General features: G+C 46.6%; 1 protein-coding gene across 3 annotated transcripts in view; it reads right to left on the bottom strand.

The window, feature by feature from the left end:
- Positions 1-19,761, bottom strand: part of MGAT4B (alpha-1,3-mannosyl-glycoprotein 4-beta-N-acetylglucosaminyltransferase B) — a 1,507,233-nt gene that overhangs the window by 777,631 nt on the left and 709,841 nt on the right. The gene's annotated exons all lie outside the window — the stretch shown is intronic.

The raw sequence follows: 19,761 nt of genomic DNA, 5'->3' as shown, positions 1-19,761 counted from the left end.
GGTACTTGAGATTCTTTTCAATCGTAGTAGTTGTGAGTAGGGCAAATGATTCTTGAGAGATGGTTGGTGGAAACTGTGAAAGTGCAGGAGATTATTGCGGTCAGTAGGTTTAGTGTAAACCTCAGTGGTGAGGTTTCCTTGGTATAATGTGACCTTGGTATCCAGGAATGTTATCGATTCTTTGTTTATACAGTGAGTGAATTGAATTCGTTGGTCAACTGTATTAAGTGATTCAATTAATGATTCCAGATGATCAATTGAGCCATTCCATAAGATAAAAATGTCATCAATGTATCTTTTATAAAGGGTAAGATGTTGGGTCCACTCGTGTTTGCAAAGTATGTTGTCTATTTCAAAACGGTGCATAAAGAGGTTCGCGTATGTTGGGGCGGCACAATTGCCCATGGAAGTTCCGGAGCATTGAATGTAAAATGTTCCTGCCCATTCGAAGTAGCTGTGATAAAGGGTGAAATGCATGAGTTCCATCAGAAATACTTTGAGATTCTCTGGTTTGTCTGTGGTCATCAGAAATGACTCGATTGCCTCAATGCCTTTATCATGGGGTATGGAAGTGTAAAGTGAGTTTACATCAATGGTACATAGGACGGTTTCCATGGTTATCAAATTTTGAATGGACTCCAGGATATTGAGAAAATCAGTAGTGTCCTTAATGTAGGTAGTCATCGACTGAACAGAAGCTTGTAGATGTTTGTCCAAGTATTTCCCTACGGGTTCATGTAGTGAGTTCACTGTAGACACAATGGGTCTGAATGGCGGTCTTGTGGCGTTTTTGTGCATTTTGGGGAGCATATAGATATAGGGTGTAGATGGGTTGCTTTTGATCAGATATGTTTTGTCTTCGTCGTTGATGACACCCTGTTCTAAAGCTGTATTAACGATGGTTTTTAGCACAATCATGAAATCATTGGTTGGATCCGTTGGGGTGGGCATGTATGTATCTGAATAGTTGACGTGATCTTTATGCACCGTTTTGAAATAGACAACATACTTTGCAAACACGAGTGGACCCAACATCTTACCCTTTATAAAAGATACATTGATGACATTTTTATCTTATGGAATGGCTCAATTGATCATCTGGAATCATTAATTGAATCACTTAATACAGTTGACCAACGAATTCAATTCACTCACTGTATAAACAAAGAATCGATAACATTCCTGGATACCAAGGTCACATTATACCAAGGAAACCTCACCACTGAGGTTTACACTAAACCTACTGACCGCAATAATCTCCTGCACTTTCACAATTTCCACCAACCATCTCTCAAGAATCATTTGCCCTACTCACAACTACTACGATTGAAAAGAATCTCAAGTACCAATGAATTGTTTGAATCAAGCAAATCCGCTTGCATTTCCAAATTTGAACAACGAAAATATCCTACCAAAGTTCTTGACAGCGCCATATTGAAGTCTAACAAATCTACCCGACAGATGCTTCTTTCACCCAAACCACCAAAAACTTCAGATCAACGAATGACATTTGTGTCAAAATTTTCCACACAAAGTTTCAACATAAAAAAAACCATCCTCAGGTATTGGCCTATGTTAAGCATGGAAATGGATTTCAATAACATTTTTGAAATATCACCTAGATTTGCTTACCAAAGATCACGCAACATCAAACAAATATTGTCTAAAGCTGATGAACTCACTACCAGCTCTTTCAAAGGTACTTTACCATGTCTCAACTGTGGTAACTGTAACTCTATCATCAAAGGTACCAACATCCAACATCCTTCACAAGGTAACACGATCAAACTCAAGGTTACAGCCACATGTAATAGTCAGAATCTCATTTACATGTTGAAATGTCCATGTGGTTTGGTTTATGTGGGCAAAACTGAGAGAAAAATCCGTATACGGATCAATGAACACAAAAGCAATATACGTACCAAACAGGCGAAATCACCAATCGCAACTCATTTTCACCAGCATCAGCATAACATCTGTCAACTGCGATTTTTGGTTCTTTTTTTTTTTTTTTTTTTGAAAACCTTTATTGACAGTTCAAGAAGAACAAGTATGGGCCTACAACCCCCCAGGGCCGGCCGCTAAGCAATCAGAGCAAGAACGACAAGTATAAACACAGGCAGCACTTCGGGGAGCAAAATCGTACTGCTTATACTGTGGACAGCGTAAGTAGGGCACCAGGAGAAAGAGGTTTTCATTTTATGATGAAACAAGGCAGAAGGATCAGGTGACAAGCAATTTGAAAACAACGATCACGGATATGCAGAGTAATGAACGTTAGCGATTTACAGCAATCTATTCGGTCAATGGCGCAAATACAAGAACATCAGGATGAAGAAAAACATAGTCTACAGCTGCGCCCGCAATCCCCCGCCAGAACTCCCCAAGAACACCCCGGAAGTTGTGAACACATAAACGGCAACAAGGCATAGCAAAAGGAGGTGTATCACGCTGATCCCAGAAAAAGAAAGACAAAAAGAATCAGAGAAGAAAAGGAGGCCATGGAAAAAGATGAAGGAATACAGAGTCCCCTCCCCCAACCCCCCACCCTGCACCTCTGCAGATGAGTACGGCCCCCCCCCCCAGCAGTGTGCCTGTCGCCCTGGAACCAGATCCGAAATGTAGGAGAATAGGGAAAAAGAAGTAGGAAAGGACCCCCACCAGACGGGGGGGTTGAGAAAGCATTTATAAACTGGAGGAGGGCCTTCATAACAGACCCCCGGCTTCTCCCTCCCGCACGGTAAGGTTCCCCTAAAGTGAACAAGGAACAGCACAAAGACAATCTTCTCAAACCACAACGGGGAGCATTATGCACCTATTGTGCCGGTAGCCATGTTAGGAGAGCACACCACCCCAGGCCCGCCCGTCCACTAGGCGACCACCCCCGAGGGGCCAGCCTCATCCCTGACCACTCTGTGGAATTCTGCCCATGCCAACCCCTCGACCCAGCACCGTACTCAATGTTCCTAGGCAGAGGAATGTCCAACAATGACAGAGAAGCGACGCACACAGGTGGGGTGGAAGTCTCTGAGCATCAACACAGTCCGCCGCGTGAGGAAACAGGCTTCCCAGTGCTGCCCTAGGGTCTGCACTGCACGCAAGGCTCAGGAAGGCAGAAGCAGCCAAAACAGACATTAGTTGCTGGAGTTGTCTCTGGGTCGCAGGAGGGCATGCACGGGATGAGGCCACCACATCCCACTCAGGTCCAACGCCTCCGGGACAGATCAGGCCCTCAGAAGGTCGAACACACTGTAGCATACTGGCCGGGGCGTCCAGTCGTGTACTAACCTCAGGGGGGGCCGCCACAGCGTCCTCCTGCGCGCAGTGTGGGTAGACTCTGTGTTCGTGCGGACAGGCGGGCCGCCACTGCCCCAACTCCGACGCCACACCATCGAGCTTACTCCCCAAGATCACGAAACCATGAACCAAGGAGGAGTGAAGAGTACCAAGAGCCTCGAGGAGGTCGCCGTACCCCAGCTCAGCTCTCTGTGATCTCGCCGCCACACTCCCAAGAATCGTACGCTCACAGGCCCGCTGCGGCCCAGCGGACAGGATGGTAGGCTTCATCGACCCAAGATGGCCGCCAAGTATGCCCGACCCTCACCGGGGCCGGGACCCCGGGACAAGCGTCGCGATGTCCACGTCGCGGGCGACCGGGTTCCGGGGGCAGGCAAAAAACTATCCGTGGTCACGGGCAACAGTCGTCCCCACCACGGACCAGCTCCCGTAGAAATCCGGGGGCGGCCCGCAATGATCGGGGCAGGATACGGGCGGCGGCCGGGCAGCTCACCAGCAAGGCAGGGGCAGTCACCGGAGGATCTAAGATTTGCACCCCCGGTCATGCACTCGGTCAGCTACACTGGGCAGTAGAAGTGACCACGCCGAAATGTAGGCCGAGTTTAACACCGCTTCGGTGGGCCGACTCCACCCAGTCACCACCGGCCGCTGTTGTCGCACTGCCACCCGGCCACGGCGCCCACTCGATGTCCCGGCTCCAGGGCCGCACAGGCCGCAAAGTTCAGATGCAGTTTTCTCCGGCGATAGCACGGCTAGAAACCTCGGAGTCACACAGTCGGGAGCCCCTCTCCTTCAGAAACACGACCACGCAGCACAAGTTGAGGATCTCAGGCAGGATATCCGTGCGGGGTGCGGAGGTTCACGGAGCCGGGAGTCTACGCTGCCGTCCCGGTCGCCATCTTGGCTCCTCCCGATTTTTGGTTCTTGAACAGATTCCCCAGCTGAGTGGTCGTGACAATAGTAAATATCTATTACAAAGAGAAACATTTTGGATCCACAAGCTGAATTCCATACATCCGAAAGGTCTCAACGAGCGTTATGATCTGGGCTGTTTTCTGTAACTAAGGTCTCCTTTATTCACCTTAAATTGGAGATTTGAACTTTCCACCCGACTTGTGGTACCCTAGTACCTTGTGTAACTTTACAGTTCATGTTGAACCTTACAGTTATTTTATTTTATTTTACTTACTAATTTCATCTTATACACATGTACTATTGCACTATTACATTGACGCTCCCTTACAAGCTCCAGGATTTGGTAATATCTTACATTTTTTGAACTATCGCTTTTGGTTCGAATCACTTGAATTACATGTGTTTCTTCGGTGTCACACGCTGTCTATTCCATTTTTCTTTTGGCCTAATTCCTTTACAGATTTAACTGCACTCACTTTTGTTTATTATTTTATATTTTGTTTGCACGTGTAGTTTCACTAAACTTTATTGACCTTTTGGAACTACAAGTCTGTTTTCTTTGTAGTTCTCCTTTTCCCGCATTTTTTCTTTATCACATATCACATGATTACCTCTTGGAACTACAAGTCTGTTTTCTTTGTAGTTCTCTTTTTCCCGCACTTTCCCTTATCACATGTCTATATATCACATGATTACCATCCATTACACTTACCGGAGCGTTTCCGATTTGATTCTCCCGGGTTCAGGAGAATCTATACATCACCATACCAACTGTAAGTTTGATCTTCCGTTACTTGTCAGATAGTGATTGTATTCTTTTAAAAGGCCCCACGCTGTATGTATTTTTGTTACTGTCACGAGGAGAGCCGCTGCAACAGTATACAAGGGGCCGACTGGTGGGAGGCACGAGACATCACGGACAGTATCTTTTGTGATTCACAGGAAAACGAGTGGACGACAACAGCAGGAGACGCCGATACGGACGTATACCCCTTTAACTGGGGATCTCCTTCTGGTAACCACGCCCCTTTGGATGACGAGGACCTCGCACACCCAATAAAGACGGAGGAAGACCGAGCTATGGTGTGTGGCTACACCGGAGCGGGAGAAGTGAGAGCGAGTGGAGCAGTGGAGCGGAGAGCTGAAGACGAGAGAAGCAAGGAGACGAGAGGGACGCCGTCGAAGGAGGATAAGTCGGAGACAGGAGTACTCCGCACCTACGCATCGCCGAGCCGCGCCCAGGAAGGAGCGTGGCTGACCCAGGTACGTGACCGTTTCACGGGCTGGGTCGGGAGGCAGGAGAAGGCTACGAAGTAACACCGGGGCTTCTCGCCGCCTCGACTATCTCTAACTTCTTTTTGTTCACCCCCCCCCTCACTTGCACTTCCTCTCTTGTTCTCACACCGGTCGTGTTGGATACTGTTTAGTTAAATTCACCTGAGCACCGGAGTGTCCCCTTCACCTCCCCGGGCCCTTTGACCAGAGGTCAATTTGAGCGTCGTACTGACCCCAGCCTTTGTTCTTTGTTTCTTCCTGTGTTGGGGCGGCTGCCGCTGGGAGTTGGCGAAACATCACGCACGGGAGAAGAGTGTATCCTTCCCCAAGAGAGAAGCAAGTGGAACCATCCCCTGAGGCCAAGGACAGAGACTATCTCAAGACCCCCCCTAGGGACCGGTTGGGATCGCAAACTGGATACCAAGCGCACCACTTTCCCCTTGAGAATAAAACCTTCGTTAACCAAACGCCGTGTGCTGCGTTATTCTTCCCAACCGCTCACAGTTACCCACACCACCATCCAGATTTTTCTTTTTATTTCGTCTTTACTTTTTCCTACAATTTTGGCAAAAACACACCACATTACTTTGTCCTATATGGCATTTTCATTTTTTCATTTAATTTTTTTACTTACACTACCACCCAAACTTTCTTGGTCCATTTCGGCTTCACTATTTCCTATGACCTTGGTAAATGCACATCACAGTATGTTGTTTTAACATGTAAAACAAGTGGATATTTTCACATCACTTTGATGTGTAGTGTACCTCCATTTTGGTAATTACCAACACTGGCATTGTGTTTTTTTACTTATTACGAACGTATTACTTTTAATACTGTTTCAACATGATCATGTGTGTTACAATCAAAATCTACTGTATAATTGTTTGGATAAAAATTGTTCTTTTCCATTGAGTGTTTATAAAATGTATATATATATACTGAACCCTATACCTTATCCTTTCAGAGTACCGGCCCTGAAGAAGGGCTTAAAAAAGCCCGAAATGCATTGGGCAGTTGGATATATGATGCATTGATAAAGAATGAATACAATTCTTTGACTTCATTAACTTTGAACAACGGTTAATAAACTCAAGTTATACTTGAATAAATTCCGATTTACCTGAGTTTAATTTCACAAAAGAGATCACATCTCTGAGATTGAGTGCAAAACGAAAGACATTTTCCTATTCAGGAACGTGCTATCATTACCTATCTCCTGGGGGCCACCACCCAGCACAGCAGCTGATATCCAGCGCCTTCCCCCTGTGCTCACCCAATTCCAGTGATTCATTGCAGCGCAGGAGGGACCTTGAGCACCTCACGAGGACTCAGCAGCCTTCTCACGGTAGGGTGAGCGGAGCACTCTGGAAGGTCCCCTTCATCTCTCTCGAGCTGAGAGGCAGCTAATCCGGAGTCAGTTCATGTGCGCCCTAGCATTCGCTTGCAGCCCAGAGCGTGGCAGCAATCTCCCATACAATCTTCCCCACTCATCACGATGCCCTTCTCTTGCTGGCTTCTGCGACTCCCCTATGGGCTTAACATGTGGTCCCGAATCTCGCCTTGTGGCCTATGTGGAAGGGGGAGCAGCTGGACACCCTGTTAGTTTGCTGCAGCATCAGGGAGCACAATACCAGTGCCCTCTTCCGACCAGGCGCCTCCCTCAAGCCGGTTCGCTGGACCACGATAGCCATGTGGCTCAGGCTGGACCCAGTGCTCGGGATTGCTCCTCCCCACCACTTGCGAGGGGTAACACGACATGGCCAGTATTGGCGAGATTGAATGAAATACCCATTTTCAATCTAAGTAACAAAAGATCAGACTCTTATACAGAATCTCTTCTCACCACAGGGTTACCTTTTGTCCCTCATGCAACAGTGAATACATTTGACATTTTTCAAGATCTTATGATCTTTTTTCACAAAATTCGACATCACGCCTTTTTTGAAGGACAAGATAATGATGTTCAACCTAATACAAATAGGTCAGGGCTCACGACCATGTCCACTTTTCTCCCCACTTTGGAACAAGTAGGTCCAGAGATAGAGATCTTTGAGCATGTTGTTTTTAATAAAGTGACAGCAGCCATGAGATATATTCCCGCCCGAGTTATAACATATCTCGGGAACAACATACAATCAATCAATCAATCAATCAGTGACACTTGTAAAGCGCGCTACATACCCGTAGGGTCTCAAGGCGCTGGGGGGGGGGGGGGAGGGGGGGGTGCCGCTACTGCTCGAACAGCCAGGTCTTCAGCTTCTTCCTGAAGGAGAGGTGGTCTTGGGTCAGGCGCAGGTCGGTCGGGAGGGAGTTCCAGGTCTTGGCGGCCAGGTAGGAGAAGGACCTTCCTCCTGTAGTCGCTCTTCGGATGCGGGGGACGGCGGCGAGGGCGTGGTTGGCTGATCGGAGGTGGCGTTTGGGAGCGTAGAAGTTGACTCGGCTGTTGAGGTAGCTCGGGCCTTGGTCGTGTAGGGCTTTGTGTGCGTGGGTGAGGAGGCGGAAGGTGATTCTTTTGTTGACGGGGAGCCAGTGAAGGTCTCTCAGATGTCCGGAGATGTGGCTGGTTCGTGGGATGTCGAGGATGAGTCTGGCTGAGGCGTTCTGGATCCGCTGGAGTCTCTTCTGGAGCTTGGCGGTGGTACCGGCGTAGAGGGCGTTGCCGTAGTCCAGTCGGCTGGTGACGAGGGCCTGGGTGACTGTCTTCCTGGTCTCGGTGGGGATCCACCAGAAGATCTTCCGTAGCATGCGAAGGATGTTGAAGCACGCCGAGGAGACGTTGTTGACTTGCCTGGTCATGGAGAGGGAGGAGTCCAGGAGGAAGCCCAGGTTGCGTGCATGGTCTGTCGGTTTGGGTGCGGTGCCCAGGGCGGGAGGCCACCAGGAGTCGTCCCAGGCGGAGGGTGAGGAGCCCAGGATGAGGACCTCCGTCTTGTCCGAGTTCAGTTTCAGGCGGCTGGTCGTCATCCACTCGGCTACCTCTTTCATCCCTTCGTGCAGGTTGGATCTGGCGGCGGTGGGGTCGTTGGTCAGGGAGAGGATCAGTTGGGTGTCGTCGGCGTAGGAGATTATGCTGAGGTTGTGTTTGCGTACGATGGCCGCGAGGGGGCTCATGTAGACGTTGAAGAGGGTGGGGCTCAGAGATGATCCTTGAGGGACGCCGCAGGTGACTTCGGAGGCCTCTGACTTGTACGGTGGTAGGCGGACTCTCTGTGTTCTTCCGTCGAGGAAGGAGATGATCCAGTCCAGCGCCTTGTCCTGGATTCCGATGTTGCTGAGGCGCCGTACTAGGGTGCGGTGGCAGACCGTGTCGAATGCCGCAGAGAGGTCTAGGAGGATGAGGGCCGCTGTTTCTCCATTGTCCATCAGGGCTCGGATGTCATCGGTGGCGGCGATGAGGGCGGTCTCGGTGCTGTGATTGGCTCGGAAGCCGGACTGTGAGGGGTCGAGGGATCCGTTTGTCTCGAGGAAGGCGGCCATCTGCTTGTTGACGGTCTTCTCGATGACTTTGGCTGGAAACGGGAGGAGCGAGATGGGGCGGTAATTCTTGAGGTCGGTGGGGTCCGCTGTAGGTTTCTTTAGTAGGGCGCTGAGTTCGGCGTGCTTCCAGCTCTCAGGGAAGATGGTGGTGTCGAAGGAAGTGTTGATGATGTCTCGCAGGTGGGGTGCGATGACAGCGTCGGCCTTGTTGAAGACGTGGTGAGGGCAGGGGTCGGTCGGTGATCCGGAGTGGATGGAGTTCATCGTGCGGATGGTGTCTTCGGTGCTGATCGGGGTCCAGGCGTGGAGGGTGGTGGTGGGGGGTGGTTGTTCGGTCATGGTGTGCGTTGGTTGGTTGTTGAAGCTGTTATGTATGTCCGCGATCTTGTTGTGGAAGTATGAAGCGAGGGAGTTGCAGAGGTCTTGCGATGGGGTGATGTCGTTGTTTCCTGCGCTGGGGTTGGAAAGCTCTTTCACGATGTTGAAGAGTTCCTTGCAGTTGTGTGCGTTGTTGTCCAACCGGTCTTTGAATGCTGTTTTCTTGGCGGCGCGGATCAGCTGGTGGTGTTTCCGGGTGGCAAGTTTGAAGGAGGTCCTGTTGTCCGGTGTCGGTTCCCTTCTCCAGACTTTCTCGAGGGCTCGGCAGTTCTTCTTGGAGCTCTTGAGTTCGTCGGTGAACCATGGGGCCTTCTTGCTGCCGGGTCTGCTATGCGGGGTCCTCAGTGGGGCGAGTTCGTCCGCGCAGTTGCTGATCCACTTCGTGAGGTTGTCGGCGGCTTGGCTGGGGTTCGCTGAGCTGGCAGGAGGGTGCTGGTTCAGGGAGGTGGCGAGCTGGTCTGCTGTGATCTTGTTCCAGCTTCTGCGGGCTGCCTGTTGCTGGTGTTGGTGGGTCGTCGTTCTCTTGAAGGTGAAGTGGACGCAGCTGTGGTCCGTCCATTGAAGCTCTGTGGCGTGGCTGAAGTCTATGTCTGTGCTGGATGAGAAGACTGCGTCGAGTGTGTGTCCGGCGAGGTGGGTGGGGGTGGACACCAGTTGCTTGAGTCCCAGGTTGGCGAGGTTGTCGAGCAGGGTGCTGGTGTTGCGGTCGTTGTTGTTCTCCAGATGGAAGTTGAGGTCTCCCAGGAGGATGTAGTCGGCGGAGGGGAGGGCATGCGGGCTGACGAAGTCGGCGATGTCCTCGCTGAATTGTGTGCGTGGTCCAGGGGGTCGGTAGATCAGGGTGCCTCTGAGGGTGGTGTTCGGGTTGGTGTGGATCTGGAAATGCAGGTGTTCGGCGCTGGTCAGGGTGTTGTCGGTGCTGGTCGTGAGACGGATGGTGTTCCTGTGGATGATGGCGATGCCTCCTCCCATCTGGTTGGCGTTTCGGTCCCTCCGGACGACCTTGTAGCCCTCTGGGATAGCGATGGCGATGTCGGGAGCTGAAGAGGCGTTCATCCAGGTCTCCGTGAGGAAGGCGACGTCAGGGGCTGTGGCGCCTAGAAGGTTCCAGCATACAGCACTCAAAGATCTCATACAAGACAAAACAGTAACCATCAAAAGTTGTGACAAGGGTGGAGGCATAGTCCTCATAGATATCAACCAATATGTTCACAACATGGAGGCTATGCTACAGGACACACAACATTATGTATCGATTAAAAATGATACCACCAAAAGAGTCCAAAAGCTAGTGCTTAATATTACCACCCGTGCACTTAGACTGAATCAGATTTGTGACAAATAATGGGATTACTTGAATACTGATAAACCCAGGATGGCAGAAATCTATGGAATCCCCAAGGTTCATAAAAAATAGCACAGACCCAGCATACAGACTGATTGTAACTACGATAGGTCCCGTTACGGAGCCGCATTCTAAATATGTAGACACCATAGTGAGACCTCATGTCCCTAAAACACCGTCCTACATACGGGACACCCGAAACATTATAAAGTGGAACACCAACAATTCAATGCCATGACCCACACCATGGTCACCGAAGCTCTCTATAGCAACATCCCTCAAAAGGAGGCTGTGGAAGCTGTTATATGGTTCATGGACGCCTTTGACATTGATTGTCCCAGAACATTTATTGTGAAATGTCTTACGTAATCCTACAAGAAAACACCTTCGAGTTCCATGGGTCTCTCTATAAACAAACTAAGGGAGTAAGTATCGGGGCATCTTGTGCCCCCACGATAGCCAACACCTATATGACTCTTTGGGAATCCAAATACATTGACTACGAGATAGCCCACTTCAGTGAATCTGTCAGTAATTGGTCTAGGTACATAGACGATGTCTCTTTATCTGGACGGCCGATGAAGAAGACATCCCTAATTTTGTATCTTGGTTAAACCTCTGTGATAGCAACATGCTTTTCACAGCGAAATCTAGCAAAAATAAAGTAGAGTTCTTAGATATTGTTATTCAAAACAATATAGACCATCTCGAAGTGGACCTTTATACCAAACCCACAGCCCGTAACACACTGTTGCACTTCAAAAGTTACCACCACCATGTCTAAAAAAAACAGCATTCCGTTTGGGTAGTTCCTGCGTCTCTGCAGGAACTGCACAAAACTAGAGGATTTTGACATCAGAACCACAGAAATGAAAGATACATTTTTGGCTTTGGGCTACCCAAGAAGACTGGTACGGGACTCGTACAAACGAGCACGTTATTATGATAGGCAACATTTACTCTCACAAGTCCCAAACCCCAGATTGGTATTTGTAACACGTCACTCCACTCTGCATATTTTAAATGCCAACAGAGACAGAGAAAGTCATTTACCCAAATCACTTTTTGCGCACAGGAAAAACAAGAATCTTTAAGATCTTATAGTGCGCTCCCGTATGACCAACTACCAGAAGGAGACTACACAACTATCGGTTTTGGGTTACAAACTCCTGATAGGGAACTATAAATGCATGAATTGTATCGCATGCAATTTGCCATCCAAACCAGTAATTACACTTTTAATGCAACCAAAATTGATCTGAACAGCCTGACAAATTGTAAAACCACGAACATCATACACTAAATCTTGTGTCCATGTAACCAGTGTTACGTGGGTGAAACCTCGAGGTCAATGGCCACATGTCTGACAGAACACAGGTCAGCTATCCATACCAACAAAATCAATGCTCCATTGGTCAAACACTATATGGAAGCTCAACACACTAACAAGGATATAAAGTAACTGATCCTATTAAAAATCTGTATTAATACAGGAAACCAAAGCACAGAGATACGGAAAGGTAGAGAAGTGTATTGGATTTTTACTTTGGATACGTATAGAAAAGAACTGAACAGTGAATTTCCATGGCACCAAGTCATCAGGTACAACAACAACTAAACTAGTGGATGCACTTCTGAAATCTAATTGCCTCTATTATTTTAGTAAGTATGTTAACATACTAAGATGGCCGCCGTTTTTACGAGGTCGTCTGCACCAACATCATTGTCTTTATCAGTTTATCCTTGTCACTTTGATTATTACTGTTTGCTATTAATATGAATACACAGTGCGCTTCTTGTGTGCACACACTTACACTGAAGATCTCTCTCGGTTTTCTTCTTTTATTCTGTAATGCCACATTTTCTAATGTATATCGAAACTTTTATAAAGTTATTCATTTAGAGGTGCTCCGTTAGATATCAGATCTCTGTGCACAGGTTAAGAACCATATTTGGAGTACGTAAACCATATATCTAACACCACCAGTTCAACATGGCCGTCAATGGCACGTCAAGAATTCGAGTTCAAGCAGGGACTGCCACAATCTGCCCAATATATGTCAACATTGTATTTCAGAAGCTGTTACCGTGTCTTTAAACACCGCCCCTGTATACTCTTGGGCGTTAAACTTTCAAAATAGCTTATAATAGGCCGATTTATGGGGTCGGATATCCTACTTCCGGGTGCTCGCGCACTGCAGCGCATGACGTAGGAAGCAGATGAGTTGAGGTGGGAGAGAGTTGCGGGACCTTAGCCGATAGCTCGAGGATTACGTGGGGCAACGTCACATCTCTCCCAGATAGTGCGATTCTACACACTTAACTGGTAAGTTCCACAGGAGTAATGTGGCGGGGTCCCTGCGGTAATGCTGCATACACTGGTATGCTAATGTAAACCTCGGGGTTTGAACCCCTCTGGTAACATAATCCCCTCTTGCTTTGCACAACATGTAGTGCGTGACGGAGGAACCCGTGATATTTAAGCTTAAGAAAGTGGCGGGACCTTGGTCGACAACCTTATAAATACGTGAGGAGTTTTGTGTTCTCCAGCCAAAGTGGCAACGTCGCACCTCTTCCAGATTCTCCTGGGCACTGCCTGATCATCCTTCCCATGGGTAAGCCCCATAGGGCCACTCTAGGCACTTCCATTGACGCGGCATTCGTCCTGACGTGGTGGAAGAATATATCTTTAGTTCTCCAGCAGAGGTAAGGTCATCTTTTGTTTTGAGATCTTTTTGAACCCAAGTAACTTTCTATCATTTGCATGATAAACAGGTCCCTGAGATTTTCTGATGATTTTCTCGCTATGTACTCTATGCCCCTCCTATATTGCATCAGTATAATTCCAACATTAGAGGACCCCCTTCTAAACTAGAGAAGGTAACTATGTTCATCATTATCATCTATTTTTTCTTGGTAGAAGACTCTGTGGACTCCTTTTGGTCTCATGTGTATGTCTTTATGGTCACTAGTCTGTCCTCGAGTAGGACTCATTATGTGCACAATCTCTTTATTCACGGGCCTTTTCTCCTTGTCCTTTAATCAGTTTGCTTCATCACAATTTTTTTTCCATGTAAGCACCATTTCCGGTGAAAGGTCATCTAAGAGATTCACTATTTCTGTCCAGTCTTGGACAATCCTTCATTTCTCCCCACCTGTGACTCTCCAGCATGAGAACTTTTGTTCTTTTTAATAAATGTGTTCGGACTCTTAGGTGAGCAGAGATCAATAGTAGGAACTCTTATATGTAATTTACTCAGTATGTTTCTGTTGTAGACACAACATGATACAGTGGCTAGAATACTCAGAGTTTATTTCTCCTAGCACGTAACATCGGCGCACCTCATCCTTCAGTCAGCAGCTGTTCCACTCGCCAGACGCGAGCGCACCGTTCACATTAGAACGTTCGCATTCCCCGCATCCCACAGAGGCGCGCGTCGCGCTGCCGCAGTGACAACAAGATCACAACATACCCCCCTTTCCTCTACACACAGGTAGAGCAATGAAATAGAGGAAGACCAAAGAGAATAACAAAAGAACATAGAGCAATAAAACAACAGTGAGCAAAACCACCCCACAAGAATATGACAAAGTAAAGGGCAAATCACCCCACCATTAAATCTTCTAAGTGTTGAGGGAGTCTCCTAGCTCGTTAAGGTCTTTAACAGAGTTGAGTATCTTGGGAACCCTGAGAAGCAGGATTATTAACATAGGGCCTAAAGTTGTTACTCAAATGGTCACCACTGGGACCGGACACTCTCAACTCAGCATCAGTGTGGGAACTGTTGAGCAATTGGTGATCTTGAGTAACCCTGGGCGGACAACTCCGCTACGCTCCCGAAGTTTGCGTAGTTTGTGCTACTTCGCGCTACGCAAATTGCACGTAGCACAGTGCAAAATCGCGTATCATACAGGCATTTTTTGCTCGCTCGCAGTCCTCAACGTCAACTTGGCGACCGCGAGCAAGCAAAGTGACATCCCAGCGAGACTTTTTCCTCGATCGCCATCAGCAACATCAAGTTGCCGATCGCAGGCGTGGAAAATAAACCTCCCGGTGAGATTCTTAACGCAGGGAGGTCAGGTTTCTCATTGCGAGGGGTCGCGTATGCTCGCGACTGTTCGCGATGAGAAACTACCAGTACGCGTTGAGAAAGCTGCCGCTCGAGTAAAAATCTACTCGAGCGGCAGAAAAACTACAGCGAGCACTGTGCAAGATGCCGTTTTCAATGATTGCATAGTGCGGACAAGCATCCGGCACTGTGCAATCATCGCGAACAGCGTACTACGCATTTCGCGTAGTACTACACGTATCTCACGTAGTGCGAAGTGCACTTCGCGTAGCTACGCATAGCACTACTACGCGAACTACGCCCAGGGTTAATCTTGAGCCAACATGTATCCGAACAGGAATTTCTGCTGCCCGTGGTTTTAGGAGGGTTGTCTCTTGAACAACACTTGGCTACCCTATGTAAATTCCACTTTTCCCCATTAGTCAACACAACATACAAAGGAAGGATGCACTTCTTGAACTTTGAAAGGACCACGAAACTTACATAGGCCTTTGATCCAACGACCAGATCTGACTTTGACCCAGTCTCCCACAAGGAATTTGGCAGAAGACTTGTCTTGGGAATGTACGGGAGAGTGTGCATGCACGGGAGTACCCTTGTCCCTGTCACTCACACATTTCCCTTCTACCAACCCTCTGATCCATGAAGGTACTAGTTTGGAAGAAGGTTTTCTACCTCGCATGGCAATGAAGGGAAGAAAACCAGTAGTAGAATTTTCAGTGGTACGGTAAGCCCACACTAATTTATTCAAGGTTTCATCAATGTCCAGGTTGTTGGTGAGAGCCAAACCAATAGCCCCTTTAATCATGCGGTTAGCTCTTTCCACAATACCATTGGATTGAGGATTGTGCAGTGTGGTGAGGGAATGTTTGATGCCACACTCACGAAGGAACTCACACATTTCTGTAGAAGTTAATTGGGCGCTATTGTCCGTAATAAGGACAGTGGGAAAACCTTCTTTAAAAATGGTACGCAGCACTTTAATGGTGACTCTGGTGGTTATCTCTGGGAGAAGATACACAATAAGCCATCTGGAGTGGACATCCATTAAGACCATGCCAAACCTTTTGCTAGGATGGGTCCAATGAAGTCAAGGCAAATACTATGCCACACCGCACCAGGACCATGGATGGAACCCGGGACAGACTGTGGTCCAACCTTGAGTCTCTTCTCACATTCTATGCATTCACTGCATCTTTCAACCCAATCAACTACTTCCTTATCCATTTCTGGCCACCAAAACTCATTCGGCAAACGTTTTTTTTGTCAAAACCTGCTCCAAGTGTCCTTCATGTGCTAAGATGAATAGACGTTTGCGAATGCCAAACAGGGGAATAATCTTGTCGCCGCGCATGACAATCTGGTCGGCAACAATGGATAGTTTGTCAATGACAGCATTAAAGGGCCTAACGCTTGTGGGTAGGGTACTCTCTCTACGCCTACCTTTAAGAATGAGGTTGAGAACATCTTTAAGGACCTCATCTTGTGACATGGCTTCTGCCCACTCCTCTACTGACAACACCACAGCTCCACTGAACAACATCATCGACGCTGGAGATGGCTCCTTCTCTCTAACACTTTGACACACCACATTTGTTACAGACTGAAGACAGAATTGCAGTTTTTTCGTATGTAATACAAGGACCTATCATAGTCCTTGTACCTCCACATCATCACAGCCCTTGCGGACAAGGCAGATATTTAGCCCCTGAATATTCGAAAACTATTAGACTATTTACCAATGTTTTTATGAGGTCCTTTTAATCTGGACACATTTTACGCACTTCAATATTTGTGAACCAAACTAAGGAGTGACCCATTACCATAGGATCATACTCTGATTATTCATGCCAGTCTTTGCCTTATTTGTGCAATTATGCCATCTTACACAGATTACAAGCCTTGATAAAGTTACTTATAGTAACGAAACACGTGTCGGCTGTCTTGGATTGTTTCCCCGACTGGACTTTTTCTTCGATTCCTCCTGAAACACCAACTTTGGGGAAGAAAAACAACTTCAATATTTGAATGTCTGCATTTGGTTATGATTTTGCTTCAGCAAAAACAGAAAAAATAGACAATGTATATTGGAACCTGAAATGATATGTCTGGAATTGGTTCGAAATCATATACCTTGTGTGTTTAAAGCATATGATATGGAACTCTCATTGACTATATAAGATTAAACTTTGCTAAGAATATATATTGTATGATGTTCTTTTTTCTGATGAATATCTAATGATATATTTGGTCCTATTTTTGTGAGATAAAAATATTAATCACTGTTATAGTACTCACAGTACTAACTACTGAATTGCTTAAGTAAAAGTTGAAATTTATGTGCCACTGTCATTATAACATTTGAGTGCCGGGGTATATCTATATTTAAACACCACATTTGTCCACTTGCTCCCAGTCTAAGGGCAGGCGTGACAGGCAGTCAGCTTGAACATTGCGCCAACCTGAAATAAACTCGATGTTAAAGTTATATTCTTGCAGCCTGGAGGCTAAGCAAGCTAGTCTAGTTGACCCCTTCCCAGTTCCACCAGGTGACAGAATTTTTAGTAAAGGTTTGTGGTCGGTGCGAAGGAGAAATCTCCGCCCCCAAACATACCTTCTGAAATATTCTACACCCCATGTGGCAGCTAGGGTTTCTTTCTCTATTACTGAGTAATGACGTTCAGTAGAAGTCAAAGTCCGGGATGCAAACGGTACAGTCTGTTCTGAGGTACCATCATTCTGAGATAAAAACAGCCCCAATGCCAGTATCACTGGCATCAACAGTAACAATTGTTTTAGCATTGACCTTGAAAGGAACCAATATTCCAGCATTACAGATTTCAAGCTTAATATTGTCAAAACAGTTTTGTTGATCAGTGCCCCACATGAAATGGATTCCTTTCCTCATGAGTACCTTTAACGGTTCAGTTTTACTCGCGAAGTTCCTCACAAACTTTGAGTAGTACTCAATTAAACCAATGAAGGAACGCAACTGGTCTCTGTTACTGGGAATGGGAGCCAACTTTATAGATGCAAGTAAATCTCTTTTGGGTTTTACACCTTCAGAAGAGATTGTGTGTTCTAAGTACTCCACTTCTGTGGCGAGAAAGGAACACTTTTCTCTGCGTAGCGTTAAACCAGATTCCAAAAGTCTGGCAAGGGCATCTTTTAACGCTACATTATGGCTGTTCACAGTATCGCCAAAGACCAGGATATCATCTTGGAAGTAGATGATATTTTTCAGACCTTTAAAGACTTCAAAGACCATCCTCTGAAAAACACTAGCAGCCGATGACAGCCCGAAAGGCATCCTGGTAAATTGAAAGATGCCTTTTGTGGTGATAAAGGCTGTTAAGTGTTTAGAGGAGTCGTGCAAGCGTATTTGGTGGTAGGCATGACAAAGGTTTAATTTAGAGAAAAATTTAGCTCCTTGTAACAACATCATCAATTCGTTGATACTGGGTAGGGGAAAAGTATCAGGAATTATATTTTGGTTTAAACTCCTCAAATCGACACAGAAACGCAAATTTCCGTCAGCCTTCTCTGAAATAACGACGGGAGAAACCCAAGGTGAGCACTCAACAGGCTCGATGACACCATTGGATAGCATATCATCTAACATCTTCTTGACTTCCCCTCTCACCATGATAGGGACTTTCCTAAGCTTATGTTGAATGGGGATGGCACCCTGTTTGAGTTTCATTTTGTGGACGTAACCTTCCAAATTACCTAGTTGGTCTCTGAAAACTCCTTTACCTCCCTCCAAAATGTCTTCAACTGAGAGGTCATCTACCACTATAACCTGTTCAACAGCGTGAGGGTCAATCCTATTATGGAGGTCGTACTGATGATGCCAACCAAGTATGGGAGGTCCAGATTCGGCTACATAAACTTTCCCTTTGACAGACCTGCTTTTGCAAATAATATCAGACAAAATATAACCTAGTATGTCAATCTGCTCTCCTTGATACCCACCGGGATTTATGTCTTTGGGTAGTAAATTCATGTGGGGCATTCCTGTTGATATATTCTCTTGGGTATGATGGTATATAAGGACCCCGAGTCCACCATCAGATCAACTTTCCTGTCAGCAATAATGAACTCAGCTTTGGGTCTACGTCTCCTTTTATCGTCTAAGGCAGAGGTCTTCAATCTGTGGGGTCCTGGAGTCCTGGGAAGGGGGTCGCACATTTCCAGACCTCACTCCTTAAAATGCTTCAGCTGAAGGTAATTGAGTCTCTTGTTCGGTGTGAGGAAGAGGCTGGGAGGACAGGCGAAACAATCCTTCGTGTCAGGGTGTCTGCTTGCCTGAATAAAATGCAATTTTGCGTTTTGAGTTAATCTGCTAATGTAAATGGTGCTTGGGAGTGATTCTGTCTTTAATTGCTTTGTGATGGCAAATATATTTTTTTTTACTGGTAGTAAGAAAGCATGTTTTTAATCACTTAGTACCACAGAGGAGGTGTTAAAGGGAATGCAAAAAAAATGCATTACTTATGTTCTAGTATTACTAAAATGTACACTTTGGAAGCTCCATTATATCCTAAAACTATTTTCACAGTTTGTAGCATTCTACCTTATAATGTGTGTGTTGCAAGAATAAAGTAATGACTTACACTTTTCACAGTGCTTTCTGTCACAGGCTGTGACCTCGTAGCACCAAAAATCCACAAGCCACTATACCCCACTGCACCAGCCAAATATAATTCTGTGGCTCTCTGGTTACACACCCACCTCTGCAGTGCATTAACTAATAGAGGTTTCCTAATGTACTACAGTGCATTTACCACAGTGTAACAACTTTTTAGAATGTATTTTTCATTTAAGCTACCCATTATTTTATATGTAGCTACTTTATTTTGGGGCTGATTTAGGAGAGGCTTGAGCCACCAGAGCATCATTTTGTTTAGGCTCCAGCGGCACAATCGTCGAAATCATATCTATGAGGCGACGCAAAGTACCTGTGTGGTTGAGTGGCCTCATACATATGGAGTAAGACAA

Source organism: Triturus cristatus, chromosome 7 (genome assembly GCF_964204655.1).
Source record: "Triturus cristatus chromosome 7, aTriCri1.1, whole genome shotgun sequence".
In the NCBI taxonomy this organism is placed as follows: domain Eukaryota; kingdom Metazoa; phylum Chordata; class Amphibia; order Caudata; family Salamandridae; genus Triturus; species Triturus cristatus.
This window is presented reverse-complemented; position numbering and strand designations above follow the sequence as displayed.